The sequence below is a fragment of the Carlito syrichta genome, unplaced genomic scaffold, assembly GCF_000164805.1.
Source record: "Carlito syrichta isolate Samal-C Ts95f unplaced genomic scaffold, Tarsius_syrichta-2.0.1 Scaffold287534, whole genome shotgun sequence".
NCBI classification, from domain to species: Eukaryota; Metazoa; Chordata; class Mammalia; order Primates; family Tarsiidae; genus Carlito; species Carlito syrichta.
Window position 1 is genome coordinate 128774 of NW_007231630.1, and position 20535 is coordinate 149308.

At 45.3% G+C, this 20535-nt stretch overlaps 1 protein-coding gene across 2 annotated transcripts in view; it reads right to left on the reverse strand.

The window, feature by feature from the left end:
• The window catches only part of GNG4 (G protein subunit gamma 4), a 36137-nt gene extending 30739 nt beyond the window's left edge, over positions 1 to 5398 (reverse strand). Inside the window, exon 1 of one of the 2 annotated variants that reach the window (XM_008052830.1) lies at positions 5282 to 5398. The gene's annotated coding sequence lies outside the window, so the exon portion shown is untranslated. Of the gene's footprint in view, positions 1 to 2548; positions 2580 to 5281 lie in introns of those variants that run through there. The other variant, XM_021709872.1, reaches the window with a different exon arrangement.
• Positions 5399 to 20535: the final 15137 nt, after the last annotated feature.

Below are 20535 nucleotides of genomic sequence, written 5' to 3' on the forward strand. Positions count from 1 at the left end.
CCGGAATTACAGGCATGTGCTACCATGCCCGGCTGATTTTTTGAATTTATTGTAGACATGAGGTCTTGCTGCCCAGGCGGGTCTCGAACCCGCAGGCTCAGGCAATCCACTCACCTCAGCCTCCAAAAGGCATGGGACTACAGGCTGAGCCACCGAGCCCAGCTTCTTTTTTTTTTTTTTTTTTTGAGTTGGAGTCTCACTCTGTCACTCAGACTGGAGTGCAGTGGCCACTCCTGGCCACTGCAGCCTTGACCTGCTGGGCTCTGGCGATCCTTCCGTCTCAGCCTTCCAAGTAGCTGGAACTACAGGCGTGTGCTACCATGCCCGGCTAATTTTTGATTTATTGCAGAGATGAGGTCTTGCCAAGTTGACAAGGTGGGTTCTCGAACCCGTGGGCTCAGGCATTTCACTCACCTCAGCCTCCCAAAGCGCTGGGATTATAGGCTGAGCCACCGAGCCTGGCCAGTAAATTTCTTAAAAAGTAGAATTATTGGGTCAAATGCATATTTACTTTTGTTATATATTACCAAATTCTGTAAGGTACCATTTTGAGAATTTTTGCATCAATATTCTTAAACAATATTAGAATTAAATAATATTCTTCATATATTAATAAAGTATTTTTATGTTACCTTTACCTGGTTTAAGTATTAACGTTATACTTGTTTTAGAAAGAACCGTTTGAGGCAATCCCCTCGGGTCCCCTCCCACTGGGAGTTTTTCTGTCCTCTCAATAAATCCTGCTTTATATATTTAAAAAAATTGGAAGTTTAAAAACTTTGTTATTCAGTCAGTATCTTGGTGTGCAGGCAGCATGCTCTCTGTGGGTTTGTTCACATATGAACTCATTCTCTGGCCCAGATGTAGCATGATGGCAACTTCATTTGTCCAAAGGCAATTTTTAAAAAATAAAATATTCTTGTTATCAGATCAGCCACCTGAATCAGAGTTGAAGAGGTGTATATTCCCATCTTGGTTGGGAACGTTCACCAAACAACAAGGAAAGGAGCATCATGAGCAACCGGGAGCTGTGAAATCCAGGGAACATCCACTAACCCCCAGTATGCAGAGCTGTGCCCGTACTTCTGTGTGAGTGTTGGGGTATCTGTGGGTGTGCTCCTGTGTGTGCCATGTGCCTGTGGCTGGTCTGTGTGAGCGTGGCCATGTCTCTGTGTCCTGTGTGCTGCTGCTGTGTGTCTGTGTTGTTGCATGTCCACCCAAAGCGAGGGAAGAGATGCAGACTAGTTCCCAGTCCTTCCCAGCCTGATGCAACTAAACAAGAACCCTCAAGTCATTGCCTGCATATCCTGTTTCTGCCCTCCTCATTCCAGAATCCATCCTCTCCTTCTGGTCCCTTGACACTGACTGTGGGCTTTTAGGGGATGGGGAGGTCAAGGGAAGCAGGTGTGGCCGAGGAGAAGGAAGCAGAGCCCAGGAACAGCAGGAGGGAAGCCAAGAGGACACTCAGCAGGGCGAGGGAGCAGGAGAGGGCTCTGCATTGTGTGTGTGAGTGTGGGGCTGAGTGTGGGGCTGAGCGTGAGTGTGTGAGGGTGGGGGTGAGTATGAGTGTGTGAGGGTGAAGGGGGTGAGTGTGTGTCAGTGAGGGAGTGTGTGGGTGGCTGTGCATGTGCGCATCCGTGTGTATGCATGGAGGCATGGGACCATGACCTAATGATCTGTCACCAGTAGAACCCAAGTGTGGCCTGTCAGCACTGGCCTACCCTACTGGAACACCCTGACCCCACTCAGTTTTTCTCCTTCCTCCACTCAGGAAGAAGGGTTCGTTTTCAACACACACCCTGCTCCTCTCCACAGAACTCTGGCTGAATGCTTAATATGTGACAAGTTTCCCCCTGATCTGTGCTTTCCTTTTTGTGTCTGGGAGACAAAATATCCTCAGGGGGCTCCACCCTCTGGGGGAATCCCACAGCTGGAGGGGAGTGCCCTCCTCTCCTGGACTTTCATCCCTGCCATGTCCCCTCCCTCGGCCCCTCCACGTGCCTGCCTGCAGCTGGGGCCCAGGGACTGGGTCCACAGTTGGAGCTGTGCTCTTGGACTCCAGCCTTGCCCTGACCCCTCGTCTGACTCTCCCTTGTCTCCTAGCTTCAGGCACTACCATGTTCGGCCTCAACAACACGCCCTGACGCTGCCATGACTCTTCCCCAAGAGCTGTCTGCCTGCCTCACCCTTTCCTCTGTCCCCAAAACCCGACTCCATCTGGATCCAACTCCTGGTCGTCTCTGCTCACGTGGAAGGACTTCTCAGAGCTGCTGGAGAGAACCCCCACCCAATGCTCTGGCCATCAGACATCCACAGTCCAGCCTCACGGGGATCCTCAAAGCCACCCAGCAATATGAGCCCTTGTCCCAAGTCATCCCGCCCTCTCTTCGTCCTCTTATTTCAGTCTTTGTCACTTCCTCGTCACCATCCCCCTTTATCCTTAGAGAGGACCTCAGCCCCTCGGTCTGTAGAGAAAGGCTACTCAGGCAGAACCTCCTTAACTCTCCCAGCCCCCCCACCGTGGCCTTGCACCTGCCTTCATTCTCACCTGCACCCCCTGCAGCAGCCCCTCCTCGGCATCAGAGCTGGGTGACGGCCCACCTCCTGCCGTCCCTGCCAGCAGGGTCCACCTTCCTCTCTAGGGCTTAACGATGCCGCACTCTTTCTCACCTCCTCTGTAGTAGGACCAGAGCATGTGACCTTGTCCTAATCAACAAAACACAGGGGAAGTCTGCAGGAGACTTGGAGGGAAGGTTGTTCTCCCGGGTCAAGGCATGAGGGGAGAAGCCCCTGTGTGACGGCCCACGGAGTCATGTCTGGAGCTGTAAGAGCCTCACTGACCAATGGAGAGTCAACCAAGGAAAGAGTCGGAGACCCACAGAGAAACCGACCCAGATCCTTGAGCTGGGTGGACGCTGGAGGAGCTACTCCTCACTGCTCAGACCACATTTGTTGGCCTGTGGCTTGGAACTGAAAGAACCTTCTCATCCAACGCTGACTTTACCAGTAGGTGGACCTGTCCGCTCCCTGAGGACTCTGCCCTACCACTCATCCCTCTGGCCTGTGATGACCAGGTCTCTGGGTTCCTTCTTCTCAGCATATAAAAACATAATTGTGCCTTTTCCACCTGGCCATCTTGAAACAAACCACAACAACGCAGAAGGTCCGCTCTCTCCCAGTCTGCATTCTTGCTTGAGGAGGAGGTAGAGAGGAGAGGGAACGACAGATTCCCCTTAAGAGGCCACGCAGTAGCGAAACCACGAGATTCTGATGTACGGACGGGAAGCTCCCTTCTTGGGACAGGGGATTGAAAAGCCTGCTCCTCTGTCTCTCCTCTGCTCTGCTGCCGTCAGCTCGCCCCGATTCCATTCCTAGGACAGTCGCTCTTGTTGCCCTCTGTGAGCCATATGCTATTTCATATGTGTATGTTCATGTTCCCTCTCTCCAGGGGGCTGCTGTGGTTTCTCCCAGCCCTGTGTCCCCCTACACTGGGGCATCTGGACTTTGCAAGGTCCATGCTGGTTCTGGCCTGTGCAGAAGGTGGAGCACCGCAGCTGCAGGAAGCCACTTCTACTCCATCTTCCCTTTGTGCCTGCCAGATTGCCTTGCAAGGTGTTCCACATAGCTTAGGGGCACCCTACATCAGTCTTTTGTACATTTTAATGGGCACATGCATCACCCAAAGATCTTGGTAAAATGCAGATTTTGATCAAGCAGCTCTGGGGTAGGGGCCGAGATTCTGCATTTCTAACAAGCTCCCAGCTGTTGCTGAACCATGGCCCACACTTTGAGTAGCGAGGTTCTGAATACTGAACATTGGTACTGCAGGGGGATGTGGAGATTCAGTTCCCATGCCCTTATTTTCCAGATGAGGAAACATATCCAGAAGGTTAAGCAGCTTACTTTCTCAGAGCTCTTTAGAAAGAGTGGAAGGAAGCATTTCTCTGATGCTGCTCCTGGTCTGTCACCCTCCTTGGCCTAGTGAGGCCTTTAGGGGCAGGGATAGGATTTCATCTCACACACTTGGTCTGTTTTGCTCTCCTAGGACAGACTCATCCCGGAGTGATCCTAAACCTTGCCCAGCTGGGGAGTGAGATGGCAGGGAGGGCTCACTCCCCTATGTTGGGCAAAAAACTCAGGAAATCACTGGTGGGGGAGAAGGAACTGGCTTTTGCCAACTCGCACTTAAGACAACCAAATCTTTGAAAGCTGTGACCCTGTGAGAAGGATTCTGAGGTCTTCCTTCCCCCTGGCCAGGTAGCTTTTAGGTTCACCTGAATAACACCTCTGCCTTTTCAAGACTCTCCAGATGCCATGCTTCCATGTGAACTGATGTAGGTCTTTCTCTGTAGATGTTGTGTGCCTGCATACCCCACCTTGGCCCAAGAAGAAAAACAGAAGTAAGCGTGGAGCTGCACCGAAGCTAAACATACACACTGGCTACCCGTGGACACTGACTTGGCTCTCGGTTTTCTAGAAGATGAAACAAAAGGGAAGAGGAATGACTTGCTCAGGAGTGTCCTCTGGCACCATGTGATGAGGCAGGCTTTCCTTCCGGGCACACAGGCATGAACTCACACACACAGGCTGCGCCATGGGTGTCTGACGGGCTGCAGCTTGTGCCACACAATTCAGTAAATGCGAAGTCATGAGTGGGGACCAGTGCAAGGTTCCATCGTCAGTGCTGCTGGTCTGACTTGACTCGGGCAAGATATTTAGCATTTCTGGAAGAGTGGATAGCATTGTGCTTTTTAAGTCATCCTCCTACACAGGACTTATCCATCAGCAGAGTGCTGCAGCCTGTCTCCCTGGACAGTGCCTTGGAGACAGCTGTTGCTGGTGATTGCACACTCCTGAGCCTGAAGGGACCAAGCAGCTTAGACTGAAGGGTGAGGGGATTGACCAGTTGGCCTCCCTTTGCATAGGGAGTTGCTGAACAAGGATGCTCACCTGAATAGCGTCTCTTTTTCCATGGGAGAAGCATACGGCCAACGCCCAGCCACCCATTGGGGCTGGGTACTCTTCCCTGCTCCCCTAGGAGGGGCACATCCATGCACATGGGGAAGAACGTGAGGTGGTAAAATAGGTTTATAGAGGTCCTGCAACTGCTATGGAGGGTGGGAGAAGGGGACAGGACAATGTCCTGAACACACTGCTAGAAGAAAAGATGCTGTGAGGACCTGGCCACCATCTAGGACCCTGAGAACACACACACTCCCAGCAAAGACACCTGTTCAGAGAGAACCCACCTGCTCTTAGACAGGATAAGTCACTTTCTTACCTGCTGAGAGGCGGCACGGTGACAGGCCTGGGCAGGGGACAAAGGCTGAAGGTGGCAGCAGCAGTCAGTTGTCAGATGAGAGGGTGGTCAGAGCTCCTGCTTTGAGGTGCACCTGAAAGCACAACCAGAGCCATGTCTACAAGTGTACAGGTGTCCCTGTTGGTCTTGGTGTCCCCACTGCTCCGCTCCCATGGCTGCCCTCTCCTCAGGCCTAGCCACTTTCCCTGCAAGCCTGAGGACTCTTGAAACAGACCTGAGGAAATGGTGAGCAGAACGAGAAACCCCGGATCGGACACAGAGCAGACTGGGAACACAACTCAGGGCCGCAGACTACCCCAGGCCTCACCAAACACTGCTCCTCCCCCGCACAACCTGCAGGCCCAGTTGCTCTTCCCCACACACAAGCAGTCCCAGCTGCAGCCAAACCCCTGCCACATGGACACAGTTCATATGTGTTTTTTGCTTTTTTTTTTTTTGAGTTGGAGTCTTACTCTGTCACCCAGACTGGAGTGCAGTGGCACGCTCCCAGCTACCACAGCCTCAACCTGCTGGGCTCCGGCGATCCTTCTGCCTCAGCCTTCCGAGTAGCTGTAACTACAGGTGCACGCTACCACGACCAGCTAATTTTTGATTTATTGTAGAGACGATGACGGTTTCTGCCACATCTCTCACCAAGTTGCCCAGGTGGGTCTCAAACCCACAAGCTCAGGCAATCCACTCGCCTCAGCCTCACAAAGTACTGTTGGGATTACAGACTGAGCCACCAAGCCCAGCTTCATATATGTTTTATCCTTCTTCTTCTTCTTTGTTTATTTTTTATTTTTTTACTGCAATCCTCAAAGCCTTGTTTCCTTCTTCTTATTAAAATATACATCCAATGTAGCAAAATGTGAAGATAGAGAAAATTATTACAAAGAAAATAAAGACCAATTGTAATGCCTTTTCCCAGAGATAACTGTGATTACTATGTTGAGGTGTATTATTCTTACATAGATTAGAAATAACTTGATTTCAACCAAAGACATTTAGGACAGAAGAGACAACTAGATCCGACAACTTGAAAGGCCTCTTAAAGCCCCATTCGCCAGAGAGACACACATGGCCTCGTCCACCTCCCCCCTGGGCAGAGTCCCTCCAGGATGGTCACCTCTGGGTAATGGGCTCAATTTCCCAAGGGTTTTCTGAGTGGCCTGCCTCATAGCATCCATTTCTTTTTAGGTGTGGAAAAACATTTTTATTAACTCTTATTCTACAAGTATATATCCAAGGTGATCAACTTAGAACAGTATTTATTTATCAATTTATTTACATTTAGAACCAGGAGGTATATATGTGTATTTGTCACATGGACATACTGTGCAGTGGGGGGGACTGGGTCTCGGATGACCCATTCCCCAGACAGTGAACACTGTGCCCATAGGTAGTCTCTGAACTCCAAGCTCCCTCCCTCCTCCCTCATTACGGATGTCCCCAGTGTCTATTATTTCCATCTTTGTGACCATTTAGCTCCCACATATGAGTGAGAACATGCAGTGTTTGGTTTTCTGTTTCTGAGTCAGTTTACTTAGGATAATGATCTTCAGCTCCATCCATGGTACTGCAAAGGACGTTATTTCACTCTTTTTTAAATGGCTGCGTAGTATTCCATGGTGTATATATACATTTTACTACATTTTCTTTCCTTTCATTATAGAGATGTGAAGCACAAGTCAGGATTAATTACATAAGTAATCTACATGCAGGTGAAGTTTGGGCCTCCTACTGGTCCTCACTTCCCCTGGTTGAGGACCAGGTACCCTTTGTTTTATTATGTGCCCTCCCCATCCCCTGGCATCGTCCCGGAACTGCTGATCCCTCCCTTGTGCGATTGTTATTAACATTCAAGTTATGAGTGAGAACATGTGTGCACCACATTTTCATTACCCACTGATTGGTCGATGGGCATTTAGGTTGATTCCACATCTTTGCAATTGTGAACTGCAATCCACAACATCCGTTTCCAAGGGATCCTAAGAACTTGGAGCAAAACCAGAAGCCCGACAGGAATGAGCTGATGGCCCTGTTTACTCCCCTGGGCGAAGTGGAACCCAGATTCTCAGGAAGACGGCTTCCTAGGACGATCTCAGGAGTCTTCCCTGCCCACTCTTCTAGAAAGACATCGAACCTTGGGAGGTGGAGGTAGGAGAAGCCACCAAACGGCTCTGAAACTCCCCTCCTGCATCCTCTTCCAACTGCCTTAGCCATGGCCTGCAGGCACGGCCCATCCCAGGCACCTTCCCAAAGCCTCCTGCCTGCCGACACAGCCAGACCAACCCACATCCCTCTTCATGCTCTGACCTCTGTCTCAGTTCTGAAATCAGATATGCCCAGGGCATGTTTTTTGCTCTCAGCATCTTCAGTGGGCATCCATATGACTTCTCCCAGCAGATGCCCTGCAATAAATGCTGCAAATGCCATGAGGAAAGTTAAGGGGAGAACAAGAAAAATACAGGTGGGATGCTGATATTTGCTTTATTAGCTAGACTGAATATTTTGTGCATATACTATATTAATATCCCATTTTAGAAGGCATTGTCGGGGTTTTGTTGTGATGAGTTCCCTTGACTAGTTTCACGAATGAGGGTTCCCTGGTCATAGAAGCTTGAGAAACAGCCATGATTTTGCTTTTGTCTCTAGAGGGTCATAGCGATGATGAACACGTTAAAGGCTGGGGAACCTGGCAGGAAAGAAATCTGTTTCATTAATCCTGTATTCATTCCTCGGGATTATTAATCTAGGAATGCCCTAGTTGCTTTTTTGTTTTTGTCCTTTTAATATAATTATGCTGTTTACGCTTTTTTACCACATGCTGGGCTAAACAGACCCACCAAGGCAATGGCTTCCCTGACTCTGGGCGCCCAGGGCCCCACCCAGAGGACTGAGGAGCTGACCCTGGCTGAGCACCTATAGCCTGCCCGCTATGCACCCAGCTTGCTGTGGGGAAGCCATTCTCCACCAGTGGTTCCCAAAATTTATTGGGTATCAGATGTATCGGGAACGTATCAACACTAAGGCCCTGCTCTGCCCACCTCAATGGCATCTGGTTTCTGCCTTAGCTGTCCAGGGCATTCTGGTACATTCTTGAGTTTTAAAACCATTGCTCATAGGGAAGCAGTGGTGCTCAGACTGCTGAACATGTGAACCACAGGGTATGTGAGGGGAATTTTTTAAAGCTCCTGATGCCTGGGTCAAACCCCAGACCCTTTAAGTCACAATGTCTGGGGTAAGGCTCTGGCACCAGTGGCAGCTGTGTTGGAAAAGGCCATGGCTAATCTGCATTTAGCCAGAGTGTCCCACGTGCTGCTGCATATGCCAATCACTTGGAACCTCAGACTCTCTGAGGCTCCAAAGGCTCAATCACCTGGAACCTCAGACTCTCACGCAACAGGACTGGCCAGGGCCTCGAAAGGCTGCATGGCTGCTACTCACAGTGTGGCGGGATCTCCACAGCGTTGGCATCCCTGTGAGCTTGTTAGCAACACAGACCTCAGGCCCTACCCAGACCTACTGAGTGGAAGCTGCACTTTAATCCGGGTGACTTGTGTATATCAGAGTTGGAGAAGCTCTGTGTGAGACCGGAAGACCCAGGCCTGTTTTACCCAGGGTTCAAGATGAAGAGTCACCACAGACACAGGAGTCGGTAGTAAAAGTGGGGACAGCAGAGTCGCTATTCTCCTGTTCCTTAATGTTACGCACAGTCCCATCAGCGTTTTGGGCTCCTCTTTTAGATGAATTAAGTAATTCTAGTAGCTCTTTAAGAGACCACACCTCGGAAAAGGACTACACCAATGTCTCCTTGTTCACTTGGTATTTGCATAGCATCTTCCATCTGCTGCTTGGGATGCATTTCAGACATCACCCAGCCAACCTAGCTTGTGCCCCAGGAAAAGGTTGTGGACACCTTCGCCATATCATCACTGTTTCTTAAAATAAGACAAGTTGTTGGAGCTGATGGGAATTGAGCTTCCGGCTGGCTACCTTGATCTGCTTGCAGAAGAAAGCTACTTTTTAATAGCACTAAATTTTACCATTATGTTTTCAAAAAGCTTTTTTCCCCTAAAGAGAGAATATATATCTATTCTTTTAACAAGTTCCTGTATTTCAAATCGAGGTTGTGGGAAGATCCACTGTCTGACCACTAGCTGACTGAGAGTCCCTCAAAGGGAAAGGACTTGTTTTATTAGCTTCTGTGTCCCCAGTGCCAAGACAGGGCAGGTCCATAGTAGTTAGTCCACACAAACATGATTTGTGTGTGCATAAAATAACAAACTCAGGCTTCCACAGTGACTTTAATTCCCCAGTGACTGCTATTAACTGTTGATTCGATTCTTTGGTTTTTTTCAGAGATGGTGTTTCATTCTGTTGCCCAGGCTGGAGTACAGTGGCTTGATCACAGCTCATTGCAGTCTCAAATTCCTGGGCTCAAGTGATCCTACTGCCTATGCCTCCTGAGTAGCTGGGACTACTGGCACGTGCAACCATGCCTGGCTAATTTTTTAAACTTTATTTTTGTAGTAATGGGGCATCGCTATGCTGCCCTGGCTGGTCTTCAACTCCTGAACTCAAGTGATCCTCCTACTTGGACCTCCCAAAGTGCTAGCACTACAAGGTGTGAAGCACTGGACCCAGCCTCAATTCTTAAATGGAGCTAATTTAGCCCCTGGGTTGTGAAGGATCATGATCTATCATCACATATATTTATTGATGGTTCCAACTAACTTGTCATAGCCTGAGAAAGAGTGATGATATGGGGAAGGTATCCAAAACCCTTTCCTGGGGCATGGGCATGGCGGATTGATATCTGAAATACGTTCTAAGCACTGGATGGAAGATGCTATGCAAATACCAAGTGAACAAGGAGACACTGATGTAGTCTTTTTCTGAAGTGTGGTCTCTTACAAGGCTAATAGAATTAATTAAATCATCTAAAATATATGTATAACCAAAGAACTTGACCTGAACTAAAGCATCTACACTGGCTTCCATGATAGACTATTCTGAAGCCATTAGAAGGACTGAGACTTGTCTTCTCTCTAAGAGCTTAGGTGCTGAGAGGGAGAAGAAGTATAAATAAGGAAGAGCATAGTGTCATAGGTGTATGTGGTCTGGCTGTGCACAAAATCCATTCTCCCTTCCCCTCATGGAATATAATTGTGGCGGGGCATGTGGCTCCTGGCTAGACTTTCCCCAGTGCCCCTTGCAGCTAAGTGTGGCCTCACGACTCATTTCTTGCCGATGAAGAGTGAGTGGAAATGGTGAATGCCACCTCCAGGTCTTTAATACACTATTTGTATCTACTCTGTGCTCTTTGCCATTGCGTGAAGCTTAACTTCAACGAGGGCAGGCGAGAAAGTGCCCCAAGTAGTGCTTTTTCATCTGTGGTCCTCGGACCAGCAGCATCAGTATCCTCTGGGAGTAGGTCAGAAATGCAAATGCTTGGGCCACACTCAGATTTGGATAGACACCCGGGAAGTGATTTAATAAGCCCTTCAGGTGATTCTGATGTTCAAGAGAGTCTGAGAACCATAGTCCTAGGGGTAAGGGTAAAACAAGATGGAAGGATCCTGTCTCCTTGAAAGCCCAATTGGAGCTGAGCTGCCCATCAGCCTGGCCACTCACCTGTGGGCTCAGAAGGGAGACAGAAATAGATTTTCTTGAGTCTTACTAACAGATACAGTATTTCAACAGAGGTTAGTATATGGGAATACTGCTGCCTGGAAAATGCTTTTAATTCTGAGGCAAAGTACTAATTTAAGAAATTCTATTTGGGAAAAATACAATGAGGTGCACAAATGGCAAGGAATACACCTTATGAAACTGTGTTCACTTCTAGGGTTGAACATTTTACCCTAAAATACTATTAGATGGTAGGCCCACAGGGTAGTAGCACTGCTTTTGTACAAAAGTTAAGTTCAGCATAAGCATTTATTTTAGATTTTCCCTCCTCCAGCTTGAAGATAATTTGGTTTTGAATTGTCACAAAGATTTCATGTACTTAAATGGCATCTTGGAGTGTTCCTCCAACAATGGAGGTCAAGTTAGCTTTGACACAGGGATTTAAAAGGGAGGGAAGAGTCTAATTCTCCTCCAAGTTATAACCACTGCAGTGGGAAAGGGCATGGACTATCTGTACACATGGACGTGTAGAGTGCCATTCTAGCTTCACATAACCAATTCTGCTGTTTCTCACAGTCTTCCTAGAGTGGAGCTAAGTGTCCTGACCCCTGAAGGAGGGGCAGGGAATCAGTTGCCATCCTACCTGGACACCCAGGGCTCTGTGTCTGCAGTGGGAACATGGACACGCTTGCAGGGGCATGACTTTCCCATTCTGACTCAAGTCACTTTGCAAATTAAATACTGTGATAGTCAAGCCTGATGCATTTTACAATTTGGGTCTCAATTACTCAATTTACATCCTGATTGCCTGATAGCATCTACATGATCTAATAACATCTAATCACACAGATACTGAACAAGCACGGGGATAAGAAGCTTTTGGCATAGCATGGTTTGCAATGGACTTGAGAAACAACCAAGGGTTTCTTAGGAAGAGCACGCTGGGTCTGAGTGATGCTGGGGCCTGCTGGTCACCTGTCATTAGGTGCCCTCCTTAACTGGATTTTACGGTCAAGAAAATTAGAAAAGGTTGGCAGACCAGCTGTTGTATTTAAGGACAATTGACAGATTCATGCAGAATAAACAACAGCAACTGAAACCAGATCCATCTTCCGTGAGACCCTTTACATTGTCTACTCCCTCACCTATGTGGCGACCCCAGATGCTCTCTGACCGTTTCTTTGACCTTGCAGATAAAGTCCAAAAATCTTAATGGACAGGAAAACATGTTTAAAAGTCTACTAGTGCTCCGTGGCTTTTACATCTGCCCTCGTCAAATGTGAAAATAACTCTTTCTCTAACTGCTACTCTAACTGCTATTCAAGTTACTCAACTGGACTGTGATGTTGACCAGCATGAATACAGGGAAGAAAAAACCCATGCCCTGCTTATGAATGGTTTATAAACCTCACAGTTTATAATAAGATCGTTCTCATTGGTGGGCCGATCACTGTGCAGAGGATAAGGCAGATCAGAGATGACGTGACTGGGCCAATGTATTAGTTTCCTAGGGCTGCAGGAACAAGTCACCACAAACTGGGTGGCTTAATGCAATCGAAATTTATTCTTGCACAGTTCTGGAGGCTGGAGATCTAGAATCAGAGTGCTGGCAGGACCATGCTCCCTCTGAAGGCCCTAGGGGAGACTCCTACCTCGTCTTTTCCTAGCGTCTGGTAGTCCCTGGCAAGCCTTGGCCCTCCTTGATTTGCAGACCCTCATTCCAATCTCTGCCCCATCTCCACATAACCCACTTCTGTGTCTTTGCATCATCTCCTCTCCTTATCAGGAAAGCAGCCATTGGTTTTAGGTCCTTTTCTAATCAAGTATGACCTCATCTTATTCGTATCTGCAAAGACCCAATATTTAAATAAAGCCACATTCTGAAGTTCTGGGTGCATATGAATTTTGGGATATGCTATCCAACCCCGTACAGTCAGAAACCCAGGATTTTAGCTAAAGGTCTGTACGCACTACAGAGAATCAGATTTTTTTTGCTGTTTGTAACACCTATAAGAAACATCTCTCTGAGAATTGTGTGGACTTTCATGGCTGTGGGAGAGGAATACAGCTTAGGGTGATGGGAGTAAGAATCAACAAGCAGCCTATACAACAGAATTGATAACCTATATACCCACCTCAATTTCCTGAGGTCCAGCCAGTAATTTCCCCAAAGTCATTAAATAGCTAATTAATAGTGAAGATGAGAACCCCAAATCAATCATCCAATCATTCATTCAGCCCTTACTATGTCAGGCACTGCACTGAAGAAATGAGGACATGAGTTGAACATGATTTCTACCTTCTGTTTCATGTGGAGACAAAACTAACAGCAAATGCAATGGCCAATTCAGTGCTACCACAAAGGTCTGTAAAGAGTAGAGGGGCCAAAAAAAGGAGATGATCGCATCCTCTTGGGATGGGGGTAAGGGGAAGGATAGGAAGGGCTTCATACTTAGTCTGAGCCTGGAAGATGAGTAGGAGCCCACCAGGTACTGTGAGCAGAGAAGTGGAGTTCCAGGCAGAATTCACATGGGACTGTCATGTTCCACAGGTAAAAGCAGAGAAACTGGGAGCAACCCTGGCACACTCAGAAAACTCTAGGTAGTCCTTTATTCCTGGGGCCCAGGAGAGCAGGGGGCAGACCAGGAAGGGTCTCAAAAGCCATGCTAAAGGGGTAGGACTGGTATCACCTAGATAGGCGTAAATCAATTGAAGGGTATTTGAGTAGAGAAGGAACAGAACTGCTGCTACACTTGAGAAAGACCATATCAATCTCTAGAGAATGGATCAGAAACAAGCATGTAATCCCAGTTATTTGGGAGGCTGAGATGGGAAGATTGCTTGAGCCCAGGAATTTGAGACCAGCCAGAGCAACACACTGAGACTGTCTCTAAAACATTTTTTAAAATTAGCCAGGCACATGCCTATAGTCCCAGTTACTTGGGAGACTGAGGCAGGATCGCTTGAGTCCAGGAGTCCAAGGCTGCAGTGAGCTATGATTGAATCACTGCACTCCAGCCTGGGTGATAGAGCAAGAGACTGCCTGTGGAAAAAAAAAATGAGTTTGGGCTGAAGGTGGAAATGGAGATTTGCCACTCATAACTTTCAGGGGGTGGAAGAAGTTCTGGTTGTGGGAGGGTCATGGGTGGGGGGCACAAGTCGCAAGGTTGAACATGTGCAGAACCTTGGCCCAAACCAGTGTGGGGGCTGGGCCAGGAAGGAGGCGCCAAGGTCACGTCTCTAGTCGGTTTATTTCTATGCTTTTTGGTCTACATTTTTAGATTTATAGAAGTAAAAGATTTTAGTGCCAATAAAACTACTAAATTACTCTTTACAGGTCAAATGGTGAAATTGTGCACTGACATCAAGTTATGTAGCACGGATAGACAGTGCAGTGTTAACTGAGGCTGCTGGCCTTGCCATTGGGGACAATGTGGACCCTACTCTTAGGAAACACCCATTTATAGAGGAAACCACATGCATAAGTCTGTTCAGCAAATTATGTGAACTACATACACTGTACTTCACATACTTTGCAGTCAAAAAGCCAGCACAAACCCAGTGGGTCATATGCTTTGATCGGTGAGTAGGAGTGAATGCCAATTCATCCGTCCACTCCTCTCAGCCAGACCCTTTTCATTGCATCAACATCGTCTTTCAGTCCTCTTGTTAGGACTAAGGGCAGCCTCTTATCTCAGAGCTGAGCAAAACCAGTGGCTCTCATGAGGCTAGCTGCCCTGTCTGTCCCCTGGAGGGCTTCTCCTGCCCAGCACAGGGGCAGCCCCCTCCCCTCATATTGGTGCACTCTGATATGGAACTTCAAAGCCATCAAGTAAGATGAGGGGGAGCCCCCTCTGGAACCAGCTATAGGAAATGCTTTTTCTAAAGGCTGCTGCCAGCTGCTGGCAACTATATGTTATCTCTTACCATTTCCCTTTTGTTAAGTACAAAACTTACAATGGAATGCTTGAATTAAAAAAAAATGATTGATGTTAAATTAACTTACACACTATCATAGCTGGGGACTTAAATACCCCATTGACAACCCTAGACAGATCATCAACACAAAAAATTAACAAGGAGATCTGGAACTTCAATGTGATGCTTCACCAAATAGACTTAACAGATACTTACAGAACACTCCACCCAAGAACCACAGAATATACATTCTACTCATTACCACGTAGTACACACACTAATCAACCACATCCTTGACCATAAATCAAGCATAAACAAATTTCAAAAGACTGAAATATTGTCATGCATCTTCTCAGCCCACAGTGGAATAAAAATAAATATCAGCACCAACAAAGTTCCCCCAAAACTCACAAAGACATGGACACTATACAGCATGATGCTAAACAACTCCTGGGTAAACACGGACCAAGACAGAAATTAAGAGATTCCCGGAAACAAATGAAAATGAGGAGTCTTACCAAAATCTTTGGGATGCCATGAAAACAGTACTAAGAGGAAAATTCATATCTCTACGGACACACAAGAAGAAAATGGAAAGATCATAAGTTAATAGCCTAATAAATCACCTAAGGAAGTTGGAAAAGCAAGACCACCAAAACCCTAACTTCAGCAGAAGAATCCAGATCACCAAAATAAAAGTCCAAATTTGGGACATAGAAGACAAAAATATAATACAAAAAATAAATGAAACCAAAAGACAGTTCTTTGAAAGGATAAACAAAATTGATGGACCCCCTAGTTAGACTGACCAAGAAAAATAAGAGAAAAAGTCCAAATAAACACAATCAGAAATGCAAAAGATAAAGTCACAACTGACCCCAAAGAAATATAAAAGATTATCAGAGATTACTTATGTACACCTGTATGGAAACAAACCCGAAAACCTAAATGAAATGGGGACTTTCAGATATCACACAAACTCTCCCGATTGAAACAAGAAGAAATCAAGACCCTAAATAGACCAATAACAACTCAGGAAATTGACTATGTCATAAGAAAACTACCTACAAAAAAAAAAAAAAAAAAAAAAAAGCCCTGGACCAGATGGCTTTCCAGCAGAATTCTACAAAACATACAAGGAGGAGCTGATACCAATACTATTGAAAGTATTCCGGGCAATTGAGAAAGATGAAATTCTCTCCAAATCATTTTATGAAGCTAACATCACACTGATACTCAAACTGGGTAAAGATCCAACAAAGAGAACTATAGGCCAGTATCCTTGATGAACATAGATGCTAAAATTCTCACAAAATTCTAGCAAACCATATCCAACAACACATCTCAAAAATCATCCACCATGAACAAGTAATTTCATCCCAGGGATGCAGGCCTGGTTTGATATCTGCAAGACCAAAAATGTAATTAAATACATCAACAGATGTAAAGACAAAAACCACATGATTATATCATTAGACATGGAAAAAGCTTTTGATAAAATCTAGCATCCCTTCTTGATAAAAACCCTCAAACACAGATGGAACATATTTCAAAATAGTAAGAGCTGTCTATGAGAAACCCACAGCCAACATACTGCTAAACTGACAGAAATTGGAACCATTTCCTCTGAAAACCAGAACAAGACAAGGATGCCCATGTTCACCCCTCCTGTTCAACATATGATTGGAAATTCTTGCTATAGCAATCAGACAAGAGAAGGAAATTGGGGGTATCCAAATAGGAAAATAAAAAGTCAAGTTATCCCTCTTTGCAGACGACATGATTCTGTACCTTGAAAACCCAAGAGAATCTGTCGAAAACCTCCTTGCACTGATAAAGGTCTTTGGCAAAGTCTCAGGGTATAAAATCAATGTGCAAAAGACAGTCGTGTTCCTACACACCAACAATAAACAAACAGAAATCCAAATAAAAAGCATGATCCCATTCACAATAGCCACAAAAAAAGGAAAGAAAGAAAGAAAGAAAGACAGACAGACCTTGGCATCTTCCTAACCAGAGATGTGAAAGACCTTTACAATGAAAACTAAAAAACTCTGCTCAAAGAAATCAAAGATGACACAAACAAATGGAAAAATATTCCATGCTCATGGATTGGAAGAATCAACATTGTTAAGATGTCCATCCTACCCAAGGCAATCTACAGATTTAACACAATACCCATTAAATTACCAGCAGCATTCTTCTCAGACCTGGAAACAATACAAGAATTCATATGGAAATATAAATGACCATGAATAGCCAAAAAAATCCTCAACAAAAAAAACAAAGTGGGAAGTATCACACTTCCAGACTTTAAACTTTAAGCTACAGTAATAAAAACTTTACAATAATGATAATATGTAATAATAATAATATACAATATAAGATATTAAATACATTAAATTAATAAATATTAAAGGAAATTATAAAATTAAATTAAATATAATTTAATATATAATATAATAATTTTTACAATAATCAAAAGTTTAAACTTAAGGCTACAATAATCAAAATGGCTTGGTATTGGTACAAGAGCAGGCATATAGACCAATGGAACAGGATAGAGATTCCTGAAGCAAAACCTCAATTTTCAACCAATTCATCTTCGACAAAGCCTCTACCACCAACCACTGGGGAGAGGAGAACCTATTCAGTAAATGGTGCTGGGAAAACTGGCTAACTATATGCAGAAGATTAAAACAAGACCCCTACCTATCACCATACACAAAAATCAACTTTAAATGGATCAAAAACCTAAACATAAAACTTCAAACTATAAAAATCCTAGAAAATGCAGGAGATACCCTTATGGAAATTGGAACTGGCAACCAATTCCTGATCAAAACCCCAAGTGCCCATGCCATAGGAGATAAGACAGACAATTGAGACCTCAACCAAACTGACAAGCTTCTGCAAAGCCAAAGAAACCATCAAGAGAGCAGGGAGACAGCCCACAGAATGGGAAAAAATATTTGCCAACTGTATATCTGACAAAGGCCTAACATCTAAGATCTATAAGGAATTCAAACGTGCCTAAAAGAAAAAAAACAAACAGCCCTATTACAAAGTGGGCAAAAGATATGAATAGACACTTCTCAAAAGAAGATTACGAGCAGCCAACAGATACATGAAACAACGCTCAGCCTCACTAATCATCAAAGAATTGCAAATTAAAACCATACCGAAATGCCACCTAACTCTAGTCAGGATAGGTATCATCAATACTCAAAAAACAATAGATGCTGGAGAGGATGCAGGGATAAGGGGACACTTCTACACTGTTGATGGGAGTGTAAACTAGTCCAACCTCTGTGGAAAACAGTTTGGCGATTCCTAAAAGATCTAAAAATCAACCTTCCATACGACCCCACAATCCCCCTTCTGGGAATATACTGGAGGAACCCAAATCACTCTATTAAAAAGAAACCTGCACACACATGTTTATTGCAGCATTATTCACCATAACAAAAACATGGAACTACCTGTGCTGCCCATTGAAAGAGGACTAGATTTTTAAAATGTGGTACATATACACGATGGAATATTATGCAGCTATAAATAAGGACAAAATTATGAACTTCGCAGCTATTTGGATGGACTTAGAGTCTATAATACTGAGTGATCTATTACAGAAACAAAGAACTGAGTACCACGTTCACACTCATAAACAGATCTTGAACAATTATCAGATTACTATAAGAAAGGGATTGGCAGTAGGGATAATGAACATTTGTATACCTAACCCTGAATTGTACCCCACATCTTTAAAATTAAAAATTAAAAAAATTAATTTACAATAAAATTGATTATTTTAAAATGAACAACTCAGTGACATCAACGTTGTACGACCACTAACATTGACTTCCAAAACATTTCCATCACTCCAAAATAAAACCCCGCATCCTTTAATTAGTTCTCCCCAATTCTCTGTGCCCCTAGCCCTGGCAACCAATAATCTGTTTTGTCTCCATGGACTTACCTATTCTGGACATTTTGTGGCAATAAAACTTAACCCCCAATGCAGTGGTATTAAGAGGTGGGAACTTTAGGAGGTGATTAGGTCATGGGGGTAGAGTCCTCATGAATGGGATCAGCCCTCTAAAAGAACCCCGAGAGAGCAGGTTCGCTCCTTCCATCACGTTAAGACATAGTGAGGGGTTGGCAGTCTGCAACCCAGTGAAGGGCCTTACCACAACCTGACCATGCTGGCACCCTCATCCTGAATTTTTTGAGATCAGAGAACTAGGGGAATATATCTTGTTTAAAAGCTATCCAGTTCATGATATTTTGTTACGGCAGCCTGAGCAAACTCTTGTAAATGAGTGCCCCTGTGAGCTGTGAAGAAGGATACTGCTCCTGTGAGGAGCACCTTCCTCTGTGGATCCTGAACTGTCCCATGTCGGTCTCATTTCCTTGCACCGTGACCCTCACATGGAGCTAACTTCTGGATGTTACATAATCTGTGAGAACTTCTCAAGGATTCCTGACGCAAGAATGCCTGACCTTATTCTGCTGGCAAGCTGGGGCTTCTGTTCTTGTCCTTCTGAGTAGTTGGTATGTGTCCTGCTGTAGTCTGTTTTAAAAATTTAATTTAATTTTAAAAGTGTGGGGTACAATTTGGGGTTCCGTATACAAATCGTCACTACGCGGGTAGCCTTGTTCATGAGGCGTGCCCCCCAAGCCCTCCCCTGGCAGTTTCCCGCTACTGCCAATCCCTTTCTTATAATATTGTGATCATTGTTCAAGACCACTTATGAGTGATGCTGTCATCTTGTGAGTCAGTCTTTGACATTGTACTGGGCTCAGGAGAGACTGGCTTTCATCTTCTAACCAATGAGGAGCCAACCCTTACATTTGTAAATACTTCATCTTTTTAATGCCTTTTCATATATACTGGCAATGCTCAGACAACCCTATTAACATTTTTTTTTTTTTTGAGTTGGAGTCTCACTCCGTCACCCAGACCGGCCACCGCAGCCTCGACCTGCTGGGGTCCGGCCATCCTTCCGCCTCGGCCTTCCGAGTAGCCGGAACTACAGGCGCGCACTACCACGCCTGGCTGAGTTTTTGATTTATTGTAGAGATGAGGTCTCGCCAAGTTGCCCAGGCAGGTCTCGAACCCATGGGCTCAGGCAATCCACTCACCTCAGCCTCCCAAAGTGCGAGATTACAGACTGAGCCACCGAGCCCGGCTCCTGTTAACATTTGAAACTGAGACCAGAGTGGTTAGGTAATTTGCCCAAATTTGCTCAGGAAGTTAGTGGTAATCAGGGCTCTTTTCCCTTCTCAGACAGCCCAGATGTTTGGCAGCATTTGTCTAAAGTGCAATTCAGATCAGTGCTCAGATCTTCAGAGAATCTTTATAGTTATAAACATCCAACCTAAGTTATAAACATCCAGCCAACCAACAACTACTTACTAACTTCCTGCTAGGCACTACATAATTAAGAATCTCTACCTTATGGGTAAGTGCATTTTATCTCTACCTCTTACAGTGCTTCTGTATTTTGAAAGAGACACATGGTGAGGATGAGAGAAAGGAAAATAATAGTATAATAGGAATTTAAAACAGGAGCATTATCTTAGCACCTTGAAAAGGCAACTGTAGAAAAACAAGAAAATAGTCAAAAATGATAAAGATGTCCAAGAAAGGCACAGGAACCAGCTTGAAGGGACTCCCC